The sequence below is a fragment of the Rhinopithecus roxellana genome, chromosome 4 (genome assembly GCF_007565055.1).
Source record: "Rhinopithecus roxellana isolate Shanxi Qingling chromosome 4, ASM756505v1, whole genome shotgun sequence".
Lineage (NCBI taxonomy): Eukaryota > Metazoa > Chordata > Mammalia > Primates > Cercopithecidae > Rhinopithecus > Rhinopithecus roxellana.
This window is the reverse complement of record NC_044552.1, coordinates 30,058,116-30,073,850: the sequence shown is the minus strand read 5'-3', so window position 1 is coordinate 30,073,850 and position 15,735 is coordinate 30,058,116. Positions and strand designations below refer to the sequence as shown.

The following is a 15,735-nucleotide window of genomic DNA, read 5'->3' as shown; positions in this document are numbered from 1 at the left end:
CAGCCTGACCAATATGGTGAAACCCCGTATCTACTAAAATCACAAAAATTAGCCGGGTGTGATGGTGTGTGCCCGTAGTCCCAGCTACTCAGGAGACTGAGGCAGGAGAATTGCTTGAACCCGGGAGGTGGAGGTTGCAGTAAGTCACGATCACGCCACTGCACTCCAGCCTGGGCGACAGAGCGAGACTCCATCTCAAAAAAAAAAAAGAAAGAAAATAAAGATGCACATTACAAGGATCACAGATGAAAAAAGACTATCATTACAGATCCCATGAGATTAAAAAGATGAGCAGTTATTCTGTACAACTTATGCCAGTAAATTAGAATTTGCAGATGAAATGAATATTCCATAATTTATTGAAACTGACTTAGAAAAATTAGAAAATCTGCAAAGTCCTATATCTAGTAAAGAAATTTAATTGATAATTAAAACTTTTCCAGAATCAAATGGCTTGACTAGCAAATTTTCCCACACTTTTAAGGAAGAAATTATATCAAACTTTCTCATGAACGTAATCACAAAAATCCTAAACAAATTATGAGAAAACCAAATCCAGCCACATAAAAAAGGGTTATACATTATGGCAAAGATTGGCTTAACATTCAAAATTCAATTCATATGATTCACCAATGAAAAAAATAGGCCAGGCACACTGACTCACACCTGTAATCCCAGCACTTTGGGAGGCCAAGGTGAGCAGATGACTTGAGGTCAGGAGTTTGAGACCAGCCTGGCCAACATGGCAAAACCCCGTCTCTACTAAAAACACAAAAATTAGCTGGGCATGGTGGCACGTACCTGTAATTCCAGCTATTCAGGAGGCTGAGGCATGAAAAGCACTTGAACCCAGGAGGAGGAGGTTGCAGTGAGCTGAGATTGCGTTACCGCACTGCCTGGGTGACAGAGTGAGACTCTGTCTCTAAATAAATAAATAGAAATCTGTTTGAAAATAACTAAAATAGGGCCAGGCGCAGCAGCTTATGCCTGTAATCCTAACATTTTGGGAGGACAAGGCAGGATGATCGCTTGAGCCCAGGAATTCAAGACAAGCCTGGACAACACAGGGAGACCTTGTTTCTACAAAAAGTAAAAAAATTAGCTGGGTGTGGTGGCACATACCTGTAGTCCCAACTACTTGTGCAAGGCTGAGGTGGGAGGACTGCTTAAACCCAGAGGTCAAAGTTGCAGTGAGCTGAAATCTTGCCACTACACTTCAGCCTGGGTGACAGAGCAAGACCTTATTTCAAAAAGAGAAAATAACTGAAATAGCATGAAATAGTATGGATGTATTAGATTTTTAAAAGGCAGATTGAAACAATAAATGTATCCACAGAAAAAAAGATGGAAAAGATTATTCTCCCTTAACTGTAGAATCACGTGACTTTTCTTTTAAAAAGTTATTGTCTTACTGAATATTCTAAACGCTCTAAAATGAATGTATTATTACCTTTAAAATAAGGAAAAATGAAAAGTATCTCTAAAAACAGATACCTTCTCAAGAAAATGTTGGAATCATTGGAACAGTTTCTTAAAAACTGCTTGTAGCTAGGTTCAGTGGCACACTTGTAGTCCCAGCTACTTAGGAGGCTGAGGTGGGAGGATCACTTGAGCCCAGAAGTTGTGGGCTGTAGTGTACTGTATCAATCAGGTGTCTGCACCAAATGTAGCATCAATGGTAACCTCCCAGGAGTAGGGGTCCACTAGGATGCTTAAGGAGGGAAGAACTGACCCAGGCTGGAAACAGAGCAAGTCAAAACTCCTGTGCTGATCAGTAGTGGGATCAAGACTGTGAATAGCTACCATACTTCAGACTGGGCAACATAGCAAGACTTCTATCTCTTAAACAGTAAAATAAAATAAAATAAATTTTTAAACTGCTTGAAGCAGTTTTAAGAGAAAATTTTTAAAGTTTAATCAGAAAACAATATATTATCACATAAAATAGTCTGACATTCTTCCATCTAGATTGAAGAAGAAATGTGCTTAACAGATGAATTAGGAATTTAGGTTAATGTATGGAATAGATTTTCAAGCACATTATTCAGTAGGCTAACAGGATAATCTTAAATATAACACAATGATTTATGCAGAGGCATAATATCTTCTTAGGATATACAAAAGTAAGCATGGTTCTGAAGAACAGGTAAAGCCAGTCACAAGAAAACGAATGCTGCCTGGGCCTCATGGCATAGGACATAGTGATAAGGGCAAGGGAGCATTCAGAGTACCCAACACATAACCTTTTTTTTGAGACGGAGTCTCGCTCTGTCGCCCAGGCTGGAGTGCAGTGGCACAATTTTAGCTCACTGCAACCTCTGCCTCCCAGGTTCAAGTGATTGTCCTGCTTCAGCCTCCCGAGTAGTTGGGATTACAGGCACGCGGCACCGTGCCCGGCTAATTTTTGTATTTTTAGTAGAGACAGGGTTTCATCATGTTGGCCAGGCTGGTCTAGAACTCCTGACCTCAGGTGATCCACCTGCCTCCACCTCCCAAAGTGTTGGGATTACAGGCATAAGCCACTGCACCAGCCCCAACACATAACTTCTTAAACAGATTGTCAGGGCTGAACTGTGTCTCCCTCAAAATTCATATGTGAAGCCCTAACCCCTAGTCCTCAGAATGTGTCTATATTTGGAGACAGGGCCTTTAAAGAGGTAATTAAGGTTAAATGAAGTCATTAAGGTGGGCCCTAATCCAATATGTCTGGTGTCCTCAAAATGGGGAGATTAGAACACACAAACAGAGGGATGACAATGTGAGGATGAGAGGTGAAGCCAGCTGGACTTCCTGGGTCGAGTGGGGACTTGGAGAACTTTTCTGCCCAGCTAAAGTATTGTAAATGCAATTGGAGAACTTTTCTGCCTAGCTAAAGGATTGTAAACCCACCAATCAGTGGTCTGTGTCTAGCTAAAGGATTCTAAATGCACCAATCAGCAGTCTGTAAAAACGCACCAATGAGCGCTCTGTGTCTAGCTAAAGGTTTGTAAACGGACCAATCAGCACTCTGTAAAATGGACCAATCAGCAGGACATGGGTGGGGCCAAATAAGCGACTAAAAGCTGGCCATCCAAGCCAGCACAGCAACCCACTCAAGGTCCCCTTCCACGCTGTGGAAGCTTTGTTGTTTCGCTCCTCACAATAAATCTTGCTGCTGCTCACTCTTTAGGTCTGCACTACCTTTAAGAGCTTTAACACTCACTGTCAAGGTCTGCGGCTTCACTCCTGAAGTCAGCGAGACCATGAACGCACCGGGAGGAACAAACAACTCCGGACACACCACCTTTAAGAGCTGTGACGGCCGGGTGCGGTGGCTCAAGCCTGTAATCCCAGCACTTTGGGAGGCCGAGGCGGGTGGATCACGAGGTCAGTAGATCGAGACCCTCCTGGCTAACATGGTGAAACCCTGTCTCTACTAAAAATACAAAAAAAAACTAGCCGGGCATGGTGGCGGGCGCCTGTAGTCCCAGCTACTCGGAGGCTGAGGCAGGAGAATGGCGGGAACCCGGGAGGCGGAGCTTGCAGTGAGCCGAGATCGCGCCACTGCACTCCAGCCTGGGTGACACAGAGAGACTCCATCTCAAAAAAAAAAAAAAAAAAAAAAAAGAGCTGTGACACTCACTGCGGAGGTCTGTGGCTTCACTCCTGAAGTCAGCAAGACCACGAACCCACCGGAAGGAAGAAACTCCGGACACATCTGAACATCTGAAGGAAAAAACTCCGGACACACCATCTTTAAGAACTGTAACACTATCGCAAGGGTCCGTAGCTTCATTCTTGAAGTCAGTGAGACCAAGAACCCACCGGAAGGAATAAATTCCGGATACAAAGACACAGGGAGAAGAAAATGGTCATCTACAAGTCAAAGACAGAGGCCTCAGAAGAAAATAAACCTCCTGACACCATCTTGGCCTTCTAGCTTCCAAAATTGTGAGAAAATAAATTTCTGTTATTCAAACCCCGCAGACAGTGGTCCTTTGCTTTGGCAGCCTTAGCAAACCAATACACAGATATAACTGCAAAAATTAAATTTCACCTTCCCCCTGTAAAAAAGAGATTTGAGAACACATGGAGGATGTCTTAGATAATTTTAAGATATGTACTGTGATCTTCACATAGAGGTGTAAGTTACTACCTATTTTATTTTAAGGAAATTGAACTTCCAATAATCTATGCAACAATAATTCATTGTAACTTTCCTCCATGATTTTTAAGATGGTATTTTACATTTGTATAGCATATAAAATTCAAATTTCATTCCTATTTGTCACTTCATTTGATCCTCACAACCTTCTGTATAAAACAGAAATTTTGAACCTAGAATCACAGAGCTAGCAGTGACAGTGACAACTAGAAGCAAATCATCTGACCTGGATCATGGATCTTTCCACTACATTCCAATGCTTTCCAAAATTTTAGTAATGTTCCTATTTTAGTAAGGGCAGAGATAAAGCTTACTTTATATCTATACTTATCATTAAACCTCAGTTATTTCAAATATATATACAAATATATATTTGGAGACAGGAGGTGCTCTGTCGCCCAGGCTGGAGTGCAGTGACACCATCTCAGCTCACTGTAACCTCCACCTTCCGGGTTCAATCGATCCACCCACCTCAACCTCCAGAGTAGCTAGGATTAAAGGCGCACAGCACCACACCTGGTTCGTTTTTATATTCTTTGTAGAGGCAGAGTTGTGCCATGTTGCTTAGGCTGATCTCAAACTCCTGGGCTCAAGTGATGTCACCTCAGCCTCCCAAAGGGCTGGGATTATAGGTATGAGCTACAGCACCCACCGTGAAATAAATTACAAATATGTTTTCCTTTCTAAGCACAACAGTATATCAAAAATTATAATTTTTTTCTTTTTTTTTTTTGAGACAGAGTCTCACTCTATCGCCCAGGCTGGAGTGCAGTGGTGCGATCTTGGCTCACTGAAATCTCTGCCTCCCAGATTCAAGCAATTCTTATGACCCAGCCTCCCCAGTAACTGGGATTACAGGCGCATGCCACCATGCCTTGCTAATTTTTTGTATTTTTAGTAGAGACGGGGGTTTGGCATGTTGGCCAGGATGGTTTCAAACTCCTAGCCTCAAATGATCTGCCCACCTCAGCCTCTCAAAGTGCTGGGATTACAGGCTTGAGCCATCCTGCCCAGCCTAAAAAATATTTTTTAAAACATTAATGGCCAGCATTTCCTGAAAACTTACAGTTTGTGAGGCACAGTTCTATTAACTTTACATGAATTAACTCAATCCTAAAAATCCTGGGATAGGTAGGTACTACTATTGTCTGTTTCAGAGACAGAAACTGATAAAGTACTTTATCCAAGCTAGTAAATGGAAGAGTCAGGATTTGAACCCAGGCAACATTAACTTCACGACCCACATTCTTTTTTTTTTTTTTTTTTTTTTTTGAGACGGAGTCTCGCTCTGTTGCCCAGGCTGGAGTGCAATGGCGCAATATCGGCTCACTGCAAGCTCCGCCTCCCAGGTTCACGCCGTTCTCCTGCCTCAGCCTCCTGAGTAGCTGGGACTACAGGCACCTGCCACCACGCCTGGCTAATTTGTTTGTATATTTAGTAGAGACGGGGGTTTCACTGTGTTAGCCGGGATGGTCTCGATCTCCTGACCTCGTGATCCACCTGCCTCAGCCTCCCAAAGTGCTGGGATTACAGGCGTGAGCCACCGCGCCCGGCCCACAACCCACATTCTTAACCACTTCGCAACGAAATACAACTAGGACACTCTTGAGCATATATTTTAATGGCTTTGAAGTCAAGTGGACTTAAACGTTACTACAGGCTCAGCCACTTATTAGGTACATTATTTGGGGCAAACTTAATCTCTTGTGTCTTAGAGTCTTTATCTATAGAAAGGAGATAATTAAATGTGACAGTGATGTAAACCATTTAGTAAGTGGCTGGTATAGAATGTATACTAATTATTAAGCCCTTACTATTTTTATTTTTATTTTTACTACTTTCATGAATATACAAGAGCAATCAATCCTACAGTGTCTAATTTGGGGATTCCAAGCTAAAACATCAAAAGGCCCTCTTTCTTCATCCGTAATTCTTTCCTTCCTACTCTTCCAGAAATATAGGTACTATTCCCAATAATCTCATTTTCCATAAGTTAAGAAAGATCACATTGGATGAGGTTAGTAGTTAGATAAGTCTTAAATTCTTTGTTCACTTTTTAATTTTTAAAATAATACAGACAGAGTCTCCCTATGTTGCCCAGGATGGTCTGGAACTTCTGGGCCAAAGAAATCCTCCCCCCATGACCTCCCAAAGTGTTGGGATTACAGGCGTAAGCCACCACACCCAGCCATCAGTCTTAAATTCTATCACAGAGGTACCTAGTAAGTTTGGTAAGGACAATAGTTATACTCTTGATGACAACTTCCAAAGATTCTGGGCATTGCTCAAGCATTTAACATATTTTAAAAATCACCAAAGTAGTTATCTAAGCTTTTATTTAATCTTTTTTAAAAATACTGAGTTCAGGCCTGGCGCGGTGGCTCACACCTGTAATCCCAGCACTTTGGAAGGCCCAGGCAGGCAGATCACCTGAGGTCAGGAGTTTGAGACCAGCCTGGCCAACATGGTGAAACCCCGTCCCCACTAAAAACACAAAAAATTAGCCAGGAATGGTGGTGGGCGCCTGTAATCCCAGCTACTCAGGAGGCTGAGGCAGGAGAATCACTTGAGCCCGGGAGGCGGAGGTTGCAGTGAGCCGAGATCACGCCACTGTACTCCAGCCTGGGCAACAAGAGCGAAACGCTGTCTCAAAAAAAAAAACAAAAAAAACTTAGTTCATAACATTTCTTGGGCTTTACAAGATAGCTATCTCTTGCTCTTGTCCTTTCACTACTTATTTCAAGCTTCAAAGAATTCCTTAGCAGTAGTACTCCCACTTTTTATGATTTATATGGTTACATTATATCCTCCTTCAATCTCCATTTTTCCAGATAAGATAATATTGATTTTGTAGTCACATGAAAGTCTCTCCATTTTCTCCATCTACTTATAATTTCTCTGGACCTTTTCTACTTTTGAAGCATTTTTCTTGAGATAATTTGGTGGGAAGAACACTGGGCTAGGAGCCAGAAGTCCTCACTCTGCAATCTCATCTCTCAGATTCTTTATCTGAGAGGACTGCACTTGATAAATTTGTAATAGGCTCCTTTATATCTCTAAGCCTCATATATCTAAGACTCTGGATCTTCCAGCTAAAAATCATTTGGTATTCTAACAATTCCCCTCAATTTTTTACTCCACTTAGCCAAAGAGGGGCAGGAAGATCAGATTGAAGGGGAGAGGAAGACACAACAATCAGGAAGCTCAGGGCTACAGAAGGAAGACATGACATTTTATGAATCAACAGAAAAAGATTCAATAAGAGAAATCAGACACCAAAAAAAGGAAAAAAGTCAGAGAAACACATGGCCTAATTCTAACCTCATCTCTACACATCTATTTGAAGGGGAATAAGAAATACAAAAATGTGTATATTATTGTCCTTACCAAAGTTATTAGGTGTCTCTGTTACAGAATTTTTTTTTTTTTTTTTTGAGACAGGGTCTGGCTCTGTTGCCCAGGCTGAGTACAATGGCGCGATCTCGGCTCACTGCAACCTCTGCCTCCCAGATTCAAGTGATTCTCCTGCCTCAGCCTCCCGAGTAGCTGGGATTACAGGTGCCCACCACCATGCCTGGCTTATTTTTGTATTTTTAGTAGAGACAGGGTTTCACCAGGTTGGCCAGGCTGGTCTGAAACTCCTGACCTCAGGTGATCCACCTGCCTCAGCTTCCCAAAGTGCTGGGATTACAGACGTGAGCCACCATGCCCGACTTCCGTTACAGAATTTAAGACTGACCTAACTACTAACCTCATCCAATGTATTTCTTAACTTCTTACGGAAAACGAGATTATTGGAATAGTACGCGTATTTCTGGAATAATAGGAAGGAATGAATTATGGATGAATAAAGAGAATCTTTTGGCAGCAGTGGAGTTTATTCAACCTTCATTTCTGCCTCAGAGAAGCAATGCAACTCTGTGCCAAGATATATATGTCTATATCGCTATGCTGTTGATAAAACGGCCTATGACAGTGCTTTGAGGAAAATTGGCATTACGCAGATATTTGATGACTAAATTAATGTCCAGCTGAACTGAAAGCCCTCATAATGCTACTAGTACTGCTACATACCGGATAATATGACAGTCAAGGCCATGGGAATTATATGGCATTGGCTGCCCTGGTTCCATGGGGAGACTGAGTAAGCTGGGCGGAGGAGATTTGGCCTGATGGCATTAAGCTCTGACGATACTAGAAGCAGCCCTCAGAAGGAAGAGATAAATGGGCTATCTCTAAACCACCAGAGCAATATCGGAGTACGTATGAAAATCATTTCCTACCCCGTGCCAGGGTCAAAAAAAAGCACTATGTTTTCTCATACTGGCTTCTGGAGAGTTAGGGCTTCTTGTCCTAGGACTGGTTTGGGGCAGGCGACTGGTTTACGACAGGTTTGGGGAGGAATATATCGACAAAGGGTTAAGGTTGTTGGGCAGCCCAGCCTAAAGGTGGTGTTTCTCAGCGTGTGGTCGCTGGACCAAGAGTGGGGGTGCCTGCTTAAATCCCAGACTCGGGGACTCATCACAAATCTCTAGAATCAAATTTATGGAAGAGGTGCTACGGTACTGCAACCTTATTACTAAGGAACAATCTTCTGTTTCAGAACTATGGCCTAGGAATTGGGGTTTGAGGTGGGGGCCTTGAGCGGAAGTCCTCTGACTCTGGATCATCACATCCGACAGACATTACTACAACACTTTGTTTTGGAGACCATTAAAAAAATACCTCAATTTCTCACAGAGCGAACAGGAACAAAACTAAGGACTCTGGAACGTATTTTCATAAGCTGGTTAAACACTAGTTCCTTTACAGCCTTGTTTATCATGTTAGTTTGTTCACTAGATTCTTATTTTAAAATAAATCTCTTCAACCGAAGAATTTTCAGAAAGAATCACAAACTCCAAAATAGAAGAGGTTTTCTCATAGTGCAGAACTGGGCTTGTAAACCTGAAGACACTGTTATAAAAAGCAAAGTTTTATTTAAAAGAAAATTGCTGGTTAAGGCTTTCCCCAGCGCTTTTGCACTCAGAGTCACGGATGAAAGCGGGCAATTTGCGGGTGGCAGGGAAGGAAGACGCGGAAACAGGGCTGAAAAGACCGGGCAAAATGCACCCGGCTCCAGAGTTCAGGAGGAAGTCCCACCAACTACCTAATTTTTAATGGAGCCAATTAATTGCCAGAAGAACCGCGTCTGCAAATGTTTTGCCAACCAACACTCCAGGTTCTCGCTATTCCTCTCGGGATGAACCACCCGAGGCCTGCAAAAAGCTGTCAAGTGATACTTCAGCTGTGCCCACCACCTCGGCGCAGCGTCGCCTCCCTCCCCAGGATCACCAGACTCTGCCCTCCGCGCGGAAACAGGACCCCATCACGCCGGTGCCGACAGGTTCCTCGCGCCCAGCTTAGCCCCGGCCTTTTGACTTGGGGGTCCGAGCCGCCGCCGCGTGCGGAGGAGAAGCCCCCTCGGCCACAAAGGGGAGACTCGGGCCACGCCCGCCACCACACTCGCCCTGCCCGGTCTTCGCGCCCGAAACCGTCCCGCGCCGCCACTTACTCGTCGCTCCCCGCCGCGCTGTCGCGCTGGGGAATGGAATCCGCCCGGGAGGCGCGCGCAGATCGCGCAGCCAGAAGCCGCAGGCCGGGACCGGCTGTGCCGCAGCGGCGCGCGCCCCCCGCCCCAGCCAGCGCGGCCACGCGGCTGAGTCACCCAGCGCTTCACGTTAAGAGTCCCCTCCGCGCGTGGCACGCCGGGAAGGCCGTGTCGGGGGACCCCGCCCGGGGCCGCACTGTAAATGGGTGTCTCTTTTCCTCCAGTCCACTCTGCACCCGACCGCAGCGGGCGCACTTTTCTGAGTTGCGCATACCCTCTCAATTATTAAAGGTTGCAGACGGAAAAGTTAGTAGTTTTCGGAATTGTAGAATGCTCTCGCGCAGCGCCAGGACGGCTGATACTTACCCGAAAATGTGGAACCCTGATCTCCCCATACTTGGAGCGGGATTGGGGGCAGCGTAGTAAGATTACTGAAGTTGCTTAAACGCATTTGCTCGAAAGTCACTACCCTGGACATACATTCTGGTCAAAAGAAAGGGGAAAAAACTCCACATTTTTTTCAAATATTGAGTTTCATGAAGGTACCTGCTATGACGAAGTTGTATTACAAATTTTAAATCAACCGGAAGCAAGTTACTGGGAAAACTGTGTTATGAGTAAAATATTTCAGCATTCAAAAAACATCTATGTGTGGTCCATGTCCTATAAACAGAATGCTGGAAAACCCAAAAGGAAGTTCTTATTGTCATGGTTTCTAGTGGCTTTTGTTCTTTAGAAAATTACACTAGGCCGGGCGCGGTGGCTCACGCCTGTAATCCCTGCCCTTGGGAGGCCGAGGCGGGCGGATCACCTGAGGTCGGGGTTTCCAGACCAGCCTGGCCAACATGATGAAACCCCGTCTCTGCTAAAAATACAAAAATTAGCCAGGCGTGGTGGCGGGCGCCTGTATGATTCTAGCTGCTGGGGAGGCTGAGGCAGGAGAATCACTTGAACCCAGGAGGCAACTGGGAAGTTGCAGTGAAGTTCTCTCTCAAATATATATATATATGTGTCTCTATATACTAATTAAATATACTAATTATGCAAGCTATTGTAAATTGTTGAAAGCTATATAAACTAATAATAGCACAATTTTAAAAATTCTGGGTCGATTTTCCTTTTCCTTACAAGAGTCTCTAAAAACTAATTTGGAACTAAGGATTAAAATTGGTGTTGAAGTGGAAGGAATGTAAGAAAATAATTTGACTCATTTCAGTAGGTTTCACACGGTTAACGGATACTTATATAGCAAACTTGTTTTATCAGGGTCAAAAACTTTAATTTTCAAAACTGAAGACATAAGTTGTTTCATTATCATTTGGTCTTAGAGGCATAGAGGGTCATTTTCCATTTCTATTCTTCCTTGTTTACGACTGTAAAGTATGCAGGACTGTATTGTGTTTATCTCAACATGGGCTAGGCTGTGAGGCTGCACTCGTCATCTGTAAGTCAGTCTCACGTCCCCATGGTGACTCAGCTTCCCTGCTGCTTGCGTCTCTGGCTCTGCCATCCTAGCACTTCCGGGCTGGCAGAAGAGCTAGATTGGAGAATCCTGTAAGGCCTCTCCTTTGCCTCTGCCAGAAGTGAGTGGCCTTTTCACTTCTGCTGACGTGTTTCACTGTCCTGAACTAGTCACCCGACTCAACCTGACTGACTCTAAGAAGGCTGTGAGATATAAATTCCTGCATGCCTGGAGAAAAGGAATATGAAAAAAGATTTGGTAAACACATGGCTATAAACCAATTTGAGTGAGTTATAGGCTCCAAACTTTACAATAGTAGCGGCATAGAGGATTGTTCAAACTAATGCCTTTATTTCCATTGTTATAAAGTACAGTGTTATAGCCTTTGAGTCAAAGAAAAAAAAAAACCCTTCTGATATTCCTGCAAAACAGTTCTTGAAACAAATTCTTCCTTTCTGGAAAGATTCCTTCCTGCAGATTTGTATATTGTCTTTCTTTCTTTCTTTTTTTTTTTTTTTTTTTCTTATTGTGGAGAAAGGAGTTCTTATTCTGTTGCCCACGCAGGTCTTGAACTCCTAGGCTCAAGCTATCCTCCAGATTCTGCCCCACTAAGTTTGGGGATTACCGGCATGAGCCACTGCACTGGCTGCAGATTTGTGGTATACAAAAATCTGGCCTGAAGTTTGGAGAATCAGGCTAACTACTGGATCTTATTATTTTTTTAAACACTTTCATTTTGGAAATTAAAGCATACAGAAAGATATAATAAACACTTGTTATCCATCATCCAAAATAAATAAGTGATAACATGACTTTTAATTTATAGTTAATGGCTCTACTTTTGGCTAAAATTTCATATAATGAACAGCATATCAGACTGGGTACCTTTTTTGGGCAGACTTCAAGGAGACAGGATATGAGAAATGTATATTCACAGAAAGCATACGTGTTTGCTGACTTTTATCATTTTATTTCTAATTTAATGTAGGTATCTCAAGACCCCGAGTCTCTGAGATGTATTTATATCTGAAACCAAAACTTTTTTTTTTTTTTTTTTTTTGAGACAGGGTCTCCCTTTGTTGCCCAGGCTAGGTGCAGTGGTGTGATCACCACTCACTGCAGCCTCGACCTTCTGGACTCAGGTGATCCTCCCATCTCAAGCTCCAAGACAGCTGGGACTACAGTCATGAACCCCCACACCCAGCTAATTTTTAAAATTTTTTTGTAGAGATAGGGTGGGAAGGGGGAGTCCTAGGCTCAAGCAATCCTCCCAGTTTGGCCTCCCAAAGTGCTGGGGTTACAGGCATGAGCCACTGAGCCCCCTACTGAAACCCTTTCTAATGTCAGATTGGTAGACTTGGAGTTTTCAGTTGACATAATGGCAATATAGTTCATCTGATTTGCTGAATTATTTAAGTCTCCTTAAACAGCATCTAATACCAGTAAAATTACAAAGCACTCATCCCAACATTTTATATCATTTAGGGTTCTTAGTAACCATAGGAGATAGATTTTATTACTCTTATTTACAAATGAGGAAATCAAGACATAAATATGAAGTATTCATTAAACTACTAGAGGTACTTGTGGGCTGAGAACTCAGGTCATCTAATTCCAAAGTTCTTGTTCGTCATACACTAAATAGTGACAATTCCAAACAACTAATTTAAGGTTGACTCTTAAGAATAAAAATATTTTAAAAATAATAGCTATTGTAAATTGTTGTACAAAAAGTTAATTCTCATTTCTACTGACTAATCTTATGTAGTAAATGTAAAAACTAACCAAAAATCCCCAGATTTTGAACTATCTCTCTCAAAGTAATTACATTTGCTAAATGTTGGTTTTGTTTTCTGAGACAGAGTCTTGCCCTATCACTCAGGCTGGAGTGCAGTGGTGGGATCATGGCTCACTGCAACCTCAGCCTCCTGGGCTCAAGTGATCCTCCCACAGCCTCCTGCGTAGCTAGGACTACAGGTGCAGGCCAACACGCGAAGCTAATTTTTTAATTTGTAGAGAGGAAGTCTCACTATATTTCCCAGGCTGGTCTCAAAGTCCTGTGGGGAGTCAGGATAGGGGAGTCAGAAAATGTGGAAATGTGTTACCCTGGGTTTCGGCGAAAGCTGGGCGTAAACTGATAATGTTTATCTCTTGTTATTCCTGTTACTGGTTTACAAACGGGCTCTGGCCTTCCTATCCCATATACCGGCCCTGACAGCTCACATGACCTCTTGTTTATGAACATACAAGTCTCATTCTTAAACCTAATACTGAGAATGCCTAGAAGTTTTCTTTTCTTTTTCAGCCTTATGTGAGTGTTGTTGATGATGTTTTGAGACGGAGTCTCCCTCTGTCGCCCAGGCTGGAGTGCAATCTCTGCTCACTGCAACCTCCACCTCCCAGATTCAAGTGATTCTCCTACCTCAGCCTCCCAAGTAACGGGGATTACAGGCACACACCACCGTGCCCAGCTAATTTTTATGTTTTTAGTAGAGACAGGGTTTCACCAGGTTGGGCCAGGCTCTTCTCCAATTCCTGACCTCAGATGATCCACTGGCCTCTGCCTCCCAAAGTGCTGGGATTACTGGCGTGAGCCACCGCTCCCAGCCACCTTATATGAGTTTTAAATAAACAGCATTTGAAAAAGAAAATAGGCAGGACACGGTGACTCATGCCTGTAATCCCAGCACTTTGGGAAGCCAAGGTGGGCGGATCACCTGAGGTCGGGAGTTTCAGACCAGCCTGGCTAACATGGTGAAACCCTGTCTCTACTGAAAATACAAAAAATTAGCTGGACGCGGTGGTGCGCCTGTAATCCCAGCTACTCGAGAGGCTGAGGCAGAAGAATCGCTTCAACCCAGGAGGCGGAGGTTGCAGTGAACCTAAGGCATGAGAACTGCTTGAACCCAGGAGGCGGAGGTTGCAGTGAACCAGGATCACACCACTGCTCCAACCTGGGCGACAGCGAGACTCTGTCTCAAAAAAAAAAAAAAAAAAAGGTTCCGATAACCCACTGAGCCACCACAGAAAGCTATGAGATATTTATTTAGTAGATAGGTAAACTTTATTTCGCAAGCCCAAGGGGATAATTTACTTTCCATCCCCCTCTCTTTCAAAATAGAGAACCTCCAACAAATGGTATATAAAGGAAAACAAAGCAAACAAAAGAGGGAAACTTTGCAGTTTATTAACTCAAGCATGAAAATACAGAAAATAAGCAGGGCTCAACATACTTGGAAAAGTAAGTCTGAATTTATTGCATTAAAACATGTTGTTGCACTAATCCGGCCGGGCCTGGTGGCTCACGCCTGTAATCCCAGCACTTTTGGAGGTCGAGGTGGGTGGATCACGAGGTCAGGAGATCCAGACCTTCCCGACTAACATGGTGAAACTGCATCTCTACTAAAAATACAAAAAATTAGCCGGGCGTGGTGGCGGGCGCCTGTAGTCCCAGCTACTCTGAAGGCTGAGGCGGGAGAATGGCGTGAACCCAGGAGGTTGAGCTTGCAGTGAGCCGAGATCGCACCACTGCACTCTGGCCTGGGAGACAGAGCGAGACTCCGTCTCAAAAAATAATAATAATAATAATAAAAAGGAAGCATTAATAAAACAGAACCTACTTTTACTTCAGTCATTTGATCCCTAGGAATTCAAAATAATGCGGAAGGAGATGAAACATAGTAGTCTATAAACAGTTTTGAGACCAGCATGAAATAACTAAGGACTATGATATAATTTCCTTTTCGGAAAACATACAATTCAGGACAAACAGTTATCGTTGGAATAAATAAATAAACAAACATACAATTATCAGACACAGCCATAAGACTTATTTAGAAAAGAATAAAGAACATATCTTTATCCTAGAGTTAGTTCTAGAGTTATTCTACTACATTCTGGATGTGGTTGAGTACAGCATTTCCTATAGCTGAATGAGATTAGTGAAAAGATCTAGGTTATGCTTTCAGTAGTGAAAAGTGAAAATGATTTATTCTAGAAACCTTGATTATATTATAGTACTGTCAAATTATTAAAATATTGACAAATTATGTAGTTTAGTAAGAGCTGGCAGCTCGCTATGAGATTCTTTTACTTTGCTCAAATCATGTCCTCCTCCTTTCCCCAAACTATGAACAATTGGAAACATGGAAAATCTGTTTATCAAAACATGTGTCCTCCTGGCCTCTATGTCCACTGTAAGAAACTTCATCATAAGGAACAAACACATAAACAATAAGATAAATAATAAGAACTAGGTAAATTCAGAAAGACTTATTCAGCTTATTAACTAAGAGCCCAAACAGCGCTTTCTCTTTGCTTATTCAGAGTTGTAATGCCTACTTGGAAACAAGTCAGTGTTTGTGAATATATATATAAAGTACATGAAAAGGGAAGCATTAAAAACATGAAGTGATGGCCAGGAGCAGTGGCTCACGCCTGTAATCCCAGCACTTTGGGAGGCTGAGGCAGGAGGATCACTTGAGGTCAGGAATTTGAGACAAGCCTGGCCAATATGGTGAAACCCTGTCTCTACTAAAA

The 15,735-nt window shown here is 43.0% G+C and overlaps 2 protein-coding genes across 4 annotated transcripts in view; one reads left to right on the top strand and one right to left on the bottom strand.

Annotated features, from left to right (window-relative positions):
* KCTD20 (potassium channel tetramerization domain containing 20) overlaps nt 1-15,735 on the bottom strand; it is a 57,213-nt gene that overhangs the window by 36,321 nt on the left and 5,157 nt on the right. The window contains exon 1 of one of the 3 annotated variants that reach the window (XM_010389689.2): nt 9,699-9,847. The exons of 1 other annotated variant lie outside the window; for it this stretch is intronic. The gene's annotated coding sequence lies outside the window, so the exon portion shown is untranslated. Of the gene's footprint in view, nt 1-9,698; nt 9,848-15,735 lie in introns of those variants that run through there. One more of the 3 variants, XM_030929032.1, reaches the window with a different exon arrangement.
* PXT1 (peroxisomal testis enriched protein 1) overlaps nt 9,922-15,735 on the top strand; it is a 58,592-nt gene continuing 52,778 nt past the window's right edge. Inside the window, exons 1-2 of the mRNA XM_010389688.1 lie at nt 9,922-10,276; nt 14,318-14,437. The gene's annotated coding sequence lies outside the window, so the exon portion shown is untranslated. The remainder of the gene's footprint in view (nt 10,277-14,317; nt 14,438-15,735) is intronic.